Below are 12,061 nucleotides of genomic sequence, written 5' to 3'. Positions count from 1 at the left end.
CAAACTAGGCCTAAGGCCCAAATGTGCATTTAAGAATTTTTACCCCCCACAATAGCCCCTCAAAACTTCATTTTCCCCCCATCTAAGGAGAGAAATGGGGTTTTGAACCAACAGCGCACCCTCCACACACTTTGCACACCGCGACACGTGTAAGGGTCCTTTCGTTCCTTTAAAACCGCCCATGACGCTTCGAAGCCCGAAACACTCACATTAATGACTGCAAGTTACGTCTTGTTCCCCACGTTCAACAGTGAGATATGCATCCAACGGTTCGGGTTCGCTCTAAAAATCTGGGCGAGATAAATCTGATTCGAGGCCGCCTCCCACACGCCAAAACGCCTAGGAAACCGAATCTCCATCCATCCTTTTAGAAGTCAATCAAGTCTAAGAGTTACTCACTCTCTTTCCTCTCAAGAAGCTCGTGAAGAATCGCCTAACTATTTCCCGTAAGTTCTCAACTTCCTTTACTCATTTCTCCTCGGCTTCTGTCCTCGGCCACCAACTAGACCCCTCCCCTTCTCTAAACTTTCATTCTCACTCCTACCAAATGGGTAGATTTAAGTGTTTAGTAGATACCGACGCCGGTATGGAAAGGTTTCCGTGCCAAATATCATATTCCCCAAGACGTAGGCTTGAGATATTGCCCAGTAGAAGCCATAGGTAACGCTAGAAGAGAGGGATAAGTTATCATCCCCCTCATTGCATTCCTAGAAGGTGGGATGACCCTTCCCATGAGAAACGTAACCAGTGAATACCTACGTAACCATAGGTTATGCCCAGATCAGTGCATACCAAATGTGTTTAGAGTCTTAGGTTGTCTCAACGCTTTAAATGAACAAATGGGTCTGAACCTCACATGGCAGGACTTCGTTTACATGTACGAGTGCCATAAACTTAAAGGCGTAGGATATTACCTTAAATCCAGATCTAACATTGTTAGGCTCATATCCTGTCTTCCCAAATCCAACAAAGGCATGAAAGACGACTATCTCATCGCCTTGGGAAACTGGTCTGATAGTCCTCATTGCCCAGTCGAATAGGGAGACCCAGGTGTGACTTCATAGGAGTTAGATTCCCTAACCTGTGACTTAGTCCCATTAATTTTGCCGTTTTTGGTTACATTGCGTATTACTACACCTTTCTTTGATATTCATTTTTGATCTAACCATGCTCACCTTCTGGGATGTGTTTCACAGATAAACAACACGTACGGCCGCATCTAAGCCTTTGTAGCGTCGTGGACCTCAATCGCATTCTTCGATCCGAAGTGTTTGTTAGTGAAGACCTACAAGTGAGAGCAGCCCACCTGATATTAGGATACGATCCTTTATCAGACAATTTCCAAGAGATTGACAACGCGATCACCGTAGGAGACCAACGACGCAAAAGGATATATATTTCACGATGAGGCTTCCTTTCTGACCACGAACTCCCAAACGACCCCTCCATCATATTGTATTCCTTCGCCCCATTGCTACAGTTCCACTTTCAGCGCATTCCTAGACGACAGCCATCCGAGAAGAATTGTCATCTTCGCAACGATCGCTTGACGAGGAAATTGAACAGTTTCGCCTTAAAGAAGCTGAGAGACCTCGAGAGGATTAACTCGTCATCCTCTTGGACGAAGAGCACGTACCTGCAGAAAATTTTGGCATAAAGGGTTTAATAATAGCACAACCCAACTCTAGCTCCGAGGAAGACGACATGTCTACTCTTAGGAAGCTGATGTCTAAGAGGGGCACGAAAGCCTCTAAAAAGGGCGCGGTTGAGTCACAGATCCCTCCCCCTCTGCCACCACCCCCTCCTCCTTCTGATCCTAAGATTCCCATTCTGGAGCCTAAGAAGAAGAGGAAAAACGAGGCCGAAGAGGCAGATATGGAGAGGCAGAAGAAACTAAAGCAGCAACAACAACAACAACAGAAAGTTGGCAAAGGTAAGGGGCGTGCCTCTTTAGTAGAGAGTAGGTAGAACTGTGACCTTCCTGAACTGAAGCTAGATGGGGCCCTAATCTCCTGCCAATCCAACATCAGGGCTTTCCAGCAAGGACATGCTCATCACCTGGCTGAGGCTTTGGAACGGCCTCTTCTCCTACCAAAGGACATGGATGCCCTAGACAAGATGACTCAACCACATCTTTTTCTCTCTCTCAAAAGGGACTTGGCTTTGGTGAGTGTCTCGTGTTTACTCTCACCTTACTGCTTTCATCACGTTTTAGCAAAAAATCGTTCATACGAACCTTGGATTCGTTTGAACAATAATGCATTTGCTTAATACTTTAATGCAGGCCATACAAGAAGTCTTTGTTGTGGAAAGGTGGGTGGAAGACTCTCGGAAAAATGCTACAGTTGAACTTGAGGCCAGACTGGAGACTAAAAAGGCCTTAGGCCAAACCCTTGCGGAGAACAAGAACCTAACCAAGCAACTGACAGAGGAGAAGAGGGAGAGAGATGGTGTTGAGGCTAGCCTTAAAACAATGAAAACTCAGGTGGAGGGGCAACCCAAACTTCTGCGTCAAAAGGACGAGGACTTGTCTAAAGCCCAACAAGAAAACTCTGACCTGAAGAAGGAGCTTGCTCTAGTGAGGGAAGAGGCTTGTACCCTCAAGGAAAACGTGGAGGTTGCCAAGAAGGCTGCTTACAAAGAAGGGGTTGAGGCAACAGAAAATCAACTAATAGAGGAGTTCGTAGAGCTATGCAGAGAGTACTGCCAACAAGTGTGGGCAGAAACTCTGAATGTGGCAGGGATTCCCACGACTTCCGAGTTGAGAAAAACCTGAGAACATTTGGCTTCCTCAGGACATCCAAGTGCTCGAAGAGCTTCCTCATGTTGCACCTACCCACGAGACAGCGCCTTCAACGCATCCATCCATGATTCCAAAGCCCATTCCAACTCCTAAAGAACCTGCTGGTTCTGACAAAGAGAAGGAACAAGGCGATGAAGCCGAGAAGCCTTCGAGCAAGAATGCCGAGCCCAATGTTCCTCCACCAGTGGCAAAAAACAAAGGGAAATAAGTCTAGACCTCATTCGAAGCGGAGCTAAAACAAACAGAGGAGGACAACAATGCAAAAGGGGCTGCCGGCATATCCAAGCAGGACCCCCCACCAAGGTTTAAGACCTAGGCCAGTTAGGACTCCCTCCCCTTTTCTCATGTAATAATTTTTGTATTCGGGCTTTCATTTCCAGTGTATATCTTGACAAAATTAATGAGAAATTTGAAAGGTTTGATCTTCAACTGACTTCCAACCTTCAGTACAAAAATACTAATTCGCTTCTCCTTAGTGTAAAATTACATGAGTGGAACAATTAACTCCACGCCTTAATACATAGTAAAGTATTTACAACATTTCGATTAGCAGTAACTTTAAATAAAAGTACATACACTTAGTGTATATATGTAAATTATGCCTCAAAACCATAATATATGTAATACAACAATACACAAACTAAAACTGAACTTAGCATTTAGTTTCGGGCATAAAGCAATCCATCAAACTTACTGTGGCTCATCAACACACTAACACTCATGAGCCACGGTTTCTGCTAATTTCCCTGAAGTAGAGGGTCCGAGGACCCGACGTAACTAAGGTTCTGTTTAACAGTCTATAGTATATCAATTTCCATGAGGTATGTGGTCTGAGGACCACGCATGACCAAGTTTCTATTTGATATTTAGAAATAGCGAATTGAAATGTTAATTTCCCTAAAATCGAAGGTCCGAGGACCCGACATAACTAAAGTTCTGTTTAACAATCAATAAGATACCAATTTTCATGAGGTATATGGTCTGAGGACCATGCATGACCAAGTTTTTGTTTGATATTTAGAAATAACGAATTGAAATGTTAATTTCTCCAAAGTAGAAGATCCGAGGATTCGACATAACTAAGGTTCTATTTAACAATCAATAAGATACCAATTTCCATGAGGTATGTGGTCCGAGGACCATGCATGACCAAGTTTCTATTTGATATTTAGAAATAGCGAATTGAAATGTTAATTTTTTCAAAGTAGAAGGTCCGAGGACTCGATATAACTAAGGTTCTGTTTAACAATCAATAAGATATCAATTTCCACGAGGTATGTGGTCCGAGGACCATGCATGACCAAGTTTCTGTTTGATATTTAGAAATAGCGAATTGAAATGTTAATTTCCCCAAAGTAGACGGTCCGAGGACCGGACATAACTAAGGTTCTATTCAACAATCAATAAGATATCAATTTCCACGAGGTATGTGGTCTGAGGACCATGCGTGACCAAGTTTCTGTTTGATATTTTGAAATAGCGAATTGAAATGTTAATTTCTCCAAAGTAGAAGGTCTGAGGACCCGACATAACTAAGGTTCTGTTTAACAATTAATAAGATATCAATTTCTACGAGGTATGTGGTCCGAGGACCATGCATGACCAAGTTTTTGTTTGATATATATATAATAAGTAAATCAAACTGTTACATAATGATAATTTTAACAACGAACGACAAAAGTGCTTTTCATTAATAATAATAATACCTTCGTAGGTTATTTACATTCCAAGGGCGTTGTACAATTTTTTCATCTAGATTAGCTAAGCGATATGACCCTATGCCCGCTACAGAAATGATTCGGTATGGTCCTTCCCAAGTTGGTGCTAGCTTTCCCCACGTTGGATTTTTTAAAGTACCCATGACTTTCCTCAACACCAAATCCCTAGGCGCTAGTGGTCTTAGCCTCACATGAGCATCATATCCTCGTTTGAGCTTCTGTTGGTAATAAGCCAGTTGAACCATGGCAGCCTATCGCCGTTCCTTAACCAGATCCAAGCTTTTCTCCAGGAGGCCATCGTTATTTCCTGGGCTAAAAGAACTCGTCCTTAATGTGGGAAACCCAGATTCCAAAGGTGTCACCACCTCAGCCCCGTAAGTCATGGAGAAGGGCGTTTTTCCAGTGAATCTTCGTGGCGTAGTCCGATATGTCCACAAAATGTGTAGCAATTGCTCTACCCATCTACCCTTTGCGTCATCCAGCCTCTTCTTAAGTCCATCGACTATAACTTTGTTAACGGCCTCGGCCTGACCATTTTCCTGAGGATAAGCTGGAGTGGAGTATCTATTTGTGATGCCCAAGTCATTACAATATTTCCTGAAAGCTCTTTTAATCAAATTGCACGCCATTATTTGAAATAAGTGTGTGAGGTACCCTAAATCTAGTGATAATGTTCTTCCAAATAAATTTCTTGGTGTCCACATCCCTAATATTTGATAAGGGCTCAGCTTCAACCCACTTGGTGAAGTAATCAGTTCCCACGAGTAGCCACCTTTTGTTTCCCACAGCCCTTGGAAAAGGCCCAACTATATCCAGTCCCCATTAAGCGAATGGCCAAGGACTAGACAAAAAATTAAGAACACCACCAGGCTGATGAATATTAGGAGCAAACCTCTGGCATTGGTTACAATTTCTTGTGTAGTCCTGAGTTTTTCTATGCATAGTGGGCCACCAATATATTTGAGTCAAAGCTCTATGGGCTAAGGATCTCCCCCTAGTGTGACTTCCACAAATTCTTTCGTGCAATTCTTCCAAAAGTGCCTCCGTCGCTTCAAGGTGTATACATAGTAGGTATGGTTCGGAAAAAGAGCGTTTATACAGCTTCTGATCCTCAGACAACCAGAATCGAGGTGCCTTTCGATGAATTTTATCTGCTTTAGACTTCTCCTCGGGCAGAACATCGCTTTTTAAAAAAGAAACTACGGGTCCATCCAGCTAGGTCCGAATCTTATCAGATGGATACGGATGACACTTGCGGTGGTTAAAGTCGGTTTTAGCAAGTCTTCGATGAGGATAATCCTAGGCAGACATTGAGCCGAGGACATCGCCAAAGTGGCCAACAAGTCCACATGCGTGTTTCCACTTCTAGAAACATGTGAAAGGATGAAAGAATCAAACTTGGATTGTAAACATTTGACCTGGATCAGGTGCTCTTGCATTCTTAGATCCCTAGCCTCCATGGTCCCCGTCACTTGGCCCACAACTAATTGAGAATCCAAGGACATATGAACTGCCTTTCCCCCCATTCTCCGAACCATATCCATACCGACTAAGACAGCTTCGTACTCAACCTCGTTATTAGTGGCCGAGAACACTAATCTCAATGATTTATCAAAGGTAATTCCCTCAGGGGATACCAAAACAAGTCCAACGCCTGATCCCCTCTGGTTTGCTGCCCCATCAACATAAGCTTTCCAAACTGGACGCCTTTCGCATGTGGTCATGCCAACTGATTTTTCATCCATGTGCGATTCCTTTGCAGTTTCTTCTAACAATGGTTCAGCGAACTATGCCACTAAATCAGTGAGAACCTGGCCCTTCACCCAGGTGTGCAACATATATTTGATATCGAAAGCTCCTAGAATAGTTCCCCATTTGGCTACCCTCCCCGAGTAGTCAACACTTCGCAATACTGACTTGAGAAGCAGTTGAGTCAAAACCACGACGGTGTGGGATTGGAAATAGTGAGGAAGCTTTCATGTAGCATGGACTATGGCCAGAATTGCCTTCTCCAAAGGCAAATAACGCATCTCAGCTTCATTCAAAGATTTTCTAACATAATAAATCGGTCTTTGTACTCCACCGTCGTCCCTTATCAGAACTAAGCTAACTACATTGATAGCTACAGCTAGGTATGCAAACAGGATTTCATCGACCTCCGGCCAAGACATGATGGGTGGTTGGGAAAGATATTCCTTAAGTTGCTAAAAAGCTAAAGCGCACTCCTCAGACCATTGGAATCCTTTCCACTTATTTAACAATTGGAAAAAAGGTTTACATCTATCAGCAGACCGAGAAATAAACCTGCTGAGAGCAACAGTCATCCCGGTTAATTTCTGAACTTCCTTTGGATTCCGAGGTGGTTGCAAGCCCTGAATGGCTCTGACCTATACTGAATTTACCTCTATGAGTCACCATGTAGCCTAGGAACTTTCTAGAGCCTACCCCAAAAGAACACTTTGAGGCATTAAGGCGCAACTTGTAGTTCCTAAGTGTTTGAAAGGTGTCGTCCAAATCTTTCACATGCATAGGTATTGTCTTACTCTTCACTACCATATCATCCACATATACCTCAACGGTATTTCCAAGCTGCAATTCGAACATCCTGGTCATCATCCTTTGGTAAGTAGCCCCTGCATGTTTCAAACTGAATGGCATCACTTTATAGTGATAATTCCCTGTAGGAGTAATGAAGGCAGTCTTCTCTTGATCACCCAACGCTAAAGGTATTTGGTGATAACCTTGGAAGGCATTCAAAAAACTCATCCGAGGATGCCCAACCGTAGCATCCACTAGCTGATCGATGCGAGGCATCGGGAATGAGTCTTTTGGGCAGACTTTGTTCAGGTCTGTGAAGTCCACACATACTTTCCACTTTCCGCTCTTCTTTTTTACTACGACAGTGTGCGCCAACCATTCTAGGTAGAATACTTCTTTAATAACCCCAACCCTTTTGAGCTTGAGCACCTCTTCCTTGACGGCCTCGGCATGTTCTTTCGAAGAACGTCGAGGTGGTTGCCTCCTGGGAATAACGGCAGGATTGACATTCAAATGATAGCAAATGAAACTTGGGTCAACCCCTGGAACCTCATAGGGATCCCATGCAAAAATATCGATATTGTTTTTCAAAAACATCACCAATTCCATCTTCTCTTGGTGTGGTAGCAGTATCCCGACTTGAAAGAACCTTTCGGGGTCATCATTTATGAGAAATCTTTCCAACTCTTCACACGTGGCCTCCTCTACTATCACCGCACCGGGCGCATCCAGAGTTGTTAATTGCTATAAGTCTTCCACAGCCGAGGTCAAGGATTCTGATTTGGCTTAATGCAGCACTGCGGCCAATATGCATTGCCTTGCTACTGATTGGCTCCCAAGAATTTTTTCAATCAATCCACCCTAGGGAAATTTTACTTTAACATGTAAAGTCGAAGAGACAACACCCAAAGCATGCAGCCAAGGCCTTGCGACGATGGCCATGTATGGAGAATATGCGTTAACCATAATGAAATCTACATCGACTGTTTTCGGGCCCGATTGTACGGGAAAATGAATTTGTCCCTTTGGTATGACAGCTTTCCCTTCAAAGCTTATCAACGACGAATCATAGGGAGTGAGATCCTCCAGATCTAACTTAATCCCCTTTAATAAGTCAGGGTACATAATATCCGCATCGCTACCTTGATCGACCATCACCCTCTTGACGTCATAATTCCCTATCCTCAATGTGACCACCAGGGCATCGTCATGCGATTGAATAGTCCCAACCTTATCCTCATCAGGGAATCCCAAAATAGGCGTACTCCCCTTGATCCTCTTCGGCCTCGAGCCAAACTCCTTGGCTTGGGAATGTGACACCGCCATCACCCTTGTAGGACAGGAACTGGTCTTGCCAGGTGCAGCGAAGATGACATTAATCGTTCCCAAGGGTGGCCGAGATGAGTTGTTCTTCTGATTATTTGAACCCGAATGATTTCCTTGTCCGTTGGGTTGATACAGGTGCTGCTTCAATTTTCCCTCACTAACAAGCTGCTCTAAATGGTTCTAAAGGGTCCGACAATCCTTAGTAGTATGACTCACATCCTGATGATACTAGCAAAAAAGGTTCTGATTTCGTTTCGTAGGGTCCCCCGCCATCTTACTAGGCCACTTAAAGTATGGTTCCTTGCGGACTTTCTCCAGCAATTGGTGCACTGGTTCTTGGAATACAGTGTTAACTACTTGAGGAGTGGCTGGACCAAATTGCCCAGAGAAATCTCTCCTCAGCTTATTATTATGGTACCTGTCCGACTTGAAATCCCTTCTCTCCTGAGGGATAACCTTCGCCTTACCTTTACCTTGTTGTTGATCTTCCTCCCTCTTATACTCGTCGATGCGATCCATGAGACGACGTACAGTTCGCACGGGCTTTTTGGTCAGAGATTTCCTTAAATCGTGGTCAGTTGAGAGGCCCACTTTGAAAGTGTTAATTTCCACTTCGTCAAAATCACCGTCAATTTCATTAAAAATTTCCTAGTATCTGTCAGAATACGCTTTCAAAGTCTCACCCTCCCTTATGGTCATGGATAACAATGAGTCCAAAGGCCGAGGGACTCTGCAGCATGTAATGAATCGAGACATGAATGCCCTAGTGAGTTCCATGCAAGAATTGACAGACCCCGGCTTTAGTCCGTTAAACCATCTCATAGCAACAGGTCCCAGGCTAGAGGGAAAGACTTTGCATATCAAGGTTTCGTTCTGAGAATGTACCGCCATCCTCTGATTAAAATGGCTCATGTGTTCGACTAGGTCTGTCCTGCCATTATAGACAGTGAAGGTGGGCTGAGTGAACCGCCGTGGGAGCCTTCCTTTCTCAATCCTACGTGAGAAGGGTGACTTGGAAAGTTGGTGCAACGCTCGGCTCATAGCATCATTTTCCAAGCCCTTGGAGGGAAACTTATTATGCTTACGACTTGGAAGCTCATCCTTCTCGTAAGAGAAGGTTTCGCTAGGGGGAGTCCTGGACCTTGGACTGTAACTGCTTCCCTGGGACCCCCTAAAGGAAGGATTAGACGGAGGTGAAGCCCGCCTTCGCCTGACACGGCGTAGCTTTTTCTTAAGGTGGTCAATCTCCCTCTGCATGGCCTTGGCATCATCCTCATGGGTAGCCCTACTTTCTCCACGCAAATGGCTTGCATCAGGGTGTACTGTATGCACACTTCCCTCTCGATCCCTCCGACGTTCAAGACGCTCAAAATGATCTTCGTGCTGGGACCCCTGAGACTCTGCATGATGCGAACCTAAGCCTGCCATGATGTTCCAATTCCTTCAACACTAGATTCCCATAGACAGCGCCAATTGTAAGTGCACAATTTGTACGCGGTCCAATCCCTAGATGGACCCAAGCCCAAAGAGTCTTATACAATGAAATTTGTAGAGTATAGGTTTGAAATCTAGGTTAGGGATATTAGAGAGTTGATAAACAGGCTAGAATGCTGCAATCTATGCAAATAATAGATGAATATGACAAAAAATTCTCATCGGACCTAAGTTGAGGACCACTTGTATTGCCTTTCTTTTTCTAAGCAAAAGATTACAATTGGTCTTCAAGTTTTTTCTTCCGCCTCCTTCTTCATACCTCTCATGTCCTCTCATATCCCTCTTCTTCTCTTCTTTGTCTCCCACGTGTAGCACAGATTTTCCTCCTAGATACTTGTCCCATCCACCATCTTCTTGAAGTCTTCAAATAATAGCTGGAAGGCTGAATATTACTATTCAGATGTCATTTCTCCATTAATGTGGCCAGGGAGGTAGATGCAGGGCCTTTAATGCGGTGGTAGCAGCTTTTTTCTTCAGATATTTCTCACACATTCCTCCTTCTAACGAGTGCTTGGATCACGCCTTTACCCAATAGATCTTCCAGAATTCTGTCTCTAATAAATCCTTTAGCACGTCTCATGGCCTATACTGGGCCCGTCCGAGGAGATACTCCTCCTCGGACAATTCCTCTGCCCCTTGTAATGCGAACTAGCCTGTGGGCTTCGAAAACTCTGATTGAACAGAGTTATACCAACAAACCAGGCCCAAGGCCTAAATGTGCATTTAAGCATTTTTACCCCCCACATTTACACAATTACGCATGAGAAAAAACTGAAATCATAATTTAAAATCACAATTTCTAAGTTGAAAATTGTCATGACTGCTTTTTCAAATTTTTATTATCAATTTTTTTTTGTACTCCAATATTTTATGTTATGAAAATGAAAATTATCTATGGCAGTTAATTTCCTAATTTTTTTAGATTAATAGTGTTACTAATGTTTTGAGCCTGAATGTCGGAATGATACTTTTCAGACATAATTTCACAAGATATAACTAAGCCAAAAAATTTTCAGGTAGCAATTTTGAAAAATTCTTGTGAATTTTTGTAATGGTGAAGGTTTTTGTAAGAAATTGAATATCAAAACACTATTTATAACTAAGGGGTATGATCATTCAATAGGCACCTCTGGAGAGTTACCTTGGCTGATTCAAAGAGTTGGGAAAAATGCTCATACACTCCCTAAACTTTCAACTACTGGCCAAAAGACCCCCTCAACTTTTTTATTGGCCAATTTACTCCTTAAACTATTCACAACTGCCAAATCAATACTTCAGTTAGTCACACGTTAAAACACTAACGGAATAAGCACATGTCACTCACATGACTTTAAAATGCGAAAAAAAAAAACCCAAACGTCCAAAACGCAACGGAAAGAGGAGAAGAGAACCAGGTCTGGCACACAGAGAGAGAGAGAGAGAGAGTCCACGCCGTTCAGAGCCACTGCCGAGCTTCTATTCGTCGTCTCGCCGCCCTTGTCCTGGCGGCGCCTTGGTGGTTCCACCGCACTGTTCAATCTGGGTATGTCTTCTTCTTCTTCTTTTTCCTTCTTACGTATTGCTATTGAAATCTTGTTAGAACTTTTTTTTTTTTTAATCTCCATGTGCAAATTTTTATAGTAGAAATTCTTGTTTTGGTTTAATTTTTGGGTTGGGTCTCTATGAAATTCTTGGTTTTTTACAATCTCCATTTGCCTTTCACCAACTGTTGTATTTGAGTATGTCATAAAGCTATTTGATTAGATGTTTGAGAGAGACATGGTTATACAAGGCTTGGAACTTACGAGTTGCTGAACCTAAAAAGGTATCCATGGTGTCAAAGTAGGATTGTCCCTTTTGCTTGTATCATTTTGTTTTACCATATGAGGCCTTTGTATGATGGTGTTGGAGGGAATGCTATTTGGGCAGTTATGACTGTTGCCGTTGTTTTTGAATCGACAGTGGGTTAGTACTTGGCACTCTTTTCTTCTTCTTGTTTTGACAAATATGGTTTAGTTTATTATAATCACAACTTCTAATTCTATAAACACAAACAATATTATGGCGCAGGTGCTACAAGTGTAAATGTGGACATAATAACTCCTAGCTTTCTACTTATTTCTTTAAGAGTAAAGCGTATATAAAACTATATTGAATTTGGCAAACACACTCAAACAGAGGTGGTCAAGTCAAGAAAATGGTA

The sequence above is a fragment of the Castanea sativa genome, chromosome 5, assembly GCF_040712315.1.
Source record: "Castanea sativa cultivar Marrone di Chiusa Pesio chromosome 5, ASM4071231v1".
NCBI lineage: Eukaryota > Viridiplantae > Streptophyta > Magnoliopsida > Fagales > Fagaceae > Castanea > Castanea sativa.
This window is presented reverse-complemented; position numbering follows the sequence as displayed.